Source organism: Fukomys damarensis, unplaced genomic scaffold, assembly GCF_012274545.1.
Source record: "Fukomys damarensis isolate Sample0158 unplaced genomic scaffold, DMR_v1.0_HiC HiC_scaffold_14, whole genome shotgun sequence".
Lineage (NCBI taxonomy): Eukaryota > Metazoa > Chordata > Mammalia > Rodentia > Bathyergidae > Fukomys > Fukomys damarensis.
This window is the reverse complement of record NW_022900926.1, coordinates 73,752,873-73,755,468: the sequence shown is the minus strand read 5'-3', so window position 1 is coordinate 73,755,468 and position 2,596 is coordinate 73,752,873.

Below are 2,596 nucleotides of genomic sequence, written 5' to 3'. Positions count from 1 at the left end.
ACACACACACACACACACACACACACACACACACACACGAGATCTGACTGGAGATTTTATTCAAGAGGTGGGAGGAGAGAGAGCAGAGAGAAAGAGCAGAGAGAGAGAGAGCAGAAAGCAGAGACAGAGAAGAGGAAGAAGAAGAGAGGAAGGGAAGGCAGCGGAGGGGAGGGAACAGAGAGGAAGGTCCTTTTATCTGTTTTGGAGTGGGCTATTGCTTATTCATGAGGAGTGGGCTACCTTTAACCTATCACAGGCCAGGTTGTCTTTTATGGGTCCAGCCCTGCAGAAACAGGTTTCAACTTCTCTGTGTCACTGTGGCCTTGGTGGGAGGGAAACTAAAGATAAAGGCATGTGGTCATTTTAGGAGCCAAAAAGTACCAGGAGAATGCAGCCTGGGCTGGCGGCATCACAGAATACTTTAACATGATCAGTTCCCTAACAGCTAGTGTTTTAGAGGAAGCAATTTTTTTTTTTTAAAGTATGGGGAGCTCCTACTGCTAAGTAGATTCACAGAACAAAGCAGTCTTGTTGTTTTCAAGAAAGAAATGGTTAATGGGAAAATGGCTCCAACAACCAATCAATAATCTCATTGCAGACAAAGTACCTGTGAAAATTACTTGAGCAGTGGCTGACCTTGCAAACAAGTTTCTTGGACAGTGGTTCTCAGCTGAGGCTGAGTTTTTATTTTACCTCAGGCAACACTTAAATGTCAAGAGGTACTCTGGGTTGTTCCAAGGCTAGGGTTGCCGGTAAACAGTCTATAGTGCAAAGGAGAAGCAAGAATTGGCCAGCCTAAAATCTCAGTCGTGCTAAGGTTGATAACTACGACAATATTTTAGTTTCAGGAACTGAAAATAAAGCTTGTTTACGGAATTGTGAAAATGCTTTTGCAACACTTCCTTGATCTAGTCCTATAGCCATCATGTGAAATATAAAGAGCCAACAGTTTTATAATACTAAAACAAGAAAGTGAAACACCTGTAATCCCAGAACTTAGGAGGCTGAGGCAGGAGGATCGCTGTGAGTTCGAGACCAGCCCGGGCTACATAGCGAGTTCCAGGTCAGTATCAACTACATAGTGAGACCCTGTCTCAAAAGAAAAACAAAAAAACCAAACCAAACAAAAAAAACTCCCCAAAACAAGAAAGTGAAATGTCCTCTCATCAAGACTATGGGAAACTTGACCAGAGTCGAACACTGAAGAATTGTTATCTAATGGCTTCCACACTGCGTTTGTCCTAGAGTGGAAGGAAGATAATCCACTGGGGGTATAAAGAGAAAACAGAACTTTCTATTATACTGTCAATCTTGAAAGATTAAAATTGACTAGTGCCTTCATCTAGACTGGATGCCAGTTAAGCGCTAAGGTGTACTAAGCACCCTGTGAGAAAAGCAGTTTCTTTGGTTGATGGCGGGACCTCATCTATTTGAAACTTGGTTTCTGGCCAATTGGTTCAATTAGTCAAAACTCATTTTTTTGTTTACATTAGACCAAATTCCAAATTCGGGTAGTCAAGGGAACAAATGGGTATAGTTAAGAGGCACAGAAGGATCACAGTGATTAGATTCCAGGCAGGAATGAAAACTTTGTTAGCTTAGGCTTAAAAAAAAAAAAAAAAAAAGATGAAGTGCCTCTTTTTGGTGTTTGGGGCACAGAAAAACAGACCTTCAAAAGCAATATTCGTATTGTTTTATTAAGTATAATTAAAATCAACTCTTAAAAATTAGAGCTGAAAGAGCTTTAAAATATTTTTTACCACCTGATAGAAGCACATCAAGCACTTTGCGAGTCTGGGCGTCAGATGGCGCTCACTCTTACTAAAAGCCTGAGCAGCGCCGGAACACGTTCCACTCACAAGTCCAGCTCCGACATCAGGCAATGTAACTAGGTCTGGTTAATCTAAGTTTCCGTTCACACACCCGCGAGGTGGGAGGGAGGAACGACGGAGGACGGCCTTTGATTCTGACTGGGGGCAATGAGGTGGACCCGCTGCTGTCTGAAATAGCAAGTGCAAAGAGCACAAGCAGTCGCCGTAGGTGGGCGGCAGAACAAAACTCCCCAGCCGAGTAGTCCAGCCTCCACTACCCCTGGGAGTCCCGTAATAGGGTCGCGTCCAAAGAAACTGATCCTCCAGGAAGAAAGTGCGGTTCCTCCAAAGGACAGACTTAAGCACCCTGGGAATCCGCAGCAAGGGACAAGATTAGCTCTCGCTAAATTACGAGCAACTTCCGCCCGGCCGGGAGGCGCGGCCTCGCAGGTCACGTGGGTTCGCGGCCCGACGGCCTGCAGGGCGCTCAGGAGGACGCCGCAGGCGCCCTCCCGTGGACTGTTGCAGTCAAGCCAAGATGAGGACTTCTCTACCGCAAAAAACAGCCGAGAACAATTGCGTCGCGTCTTACGCAGTATTCTGAGGTCAAAAACCCCAAGGCGCATCTCATGGAGCTCTTTCTCTCTGTGGTACGGTCGCCCAGAGTCTTCCGCTAGACGCTGTCGGTCCCCCCGAAGAGCTCCCGTTGGTCTCGCCCGCGCCCCGCCCCTTCCAAAGCGCGCCCCGCACGCCTCGGCCGGGCCCTCACGTGACCCCTGCGCGCT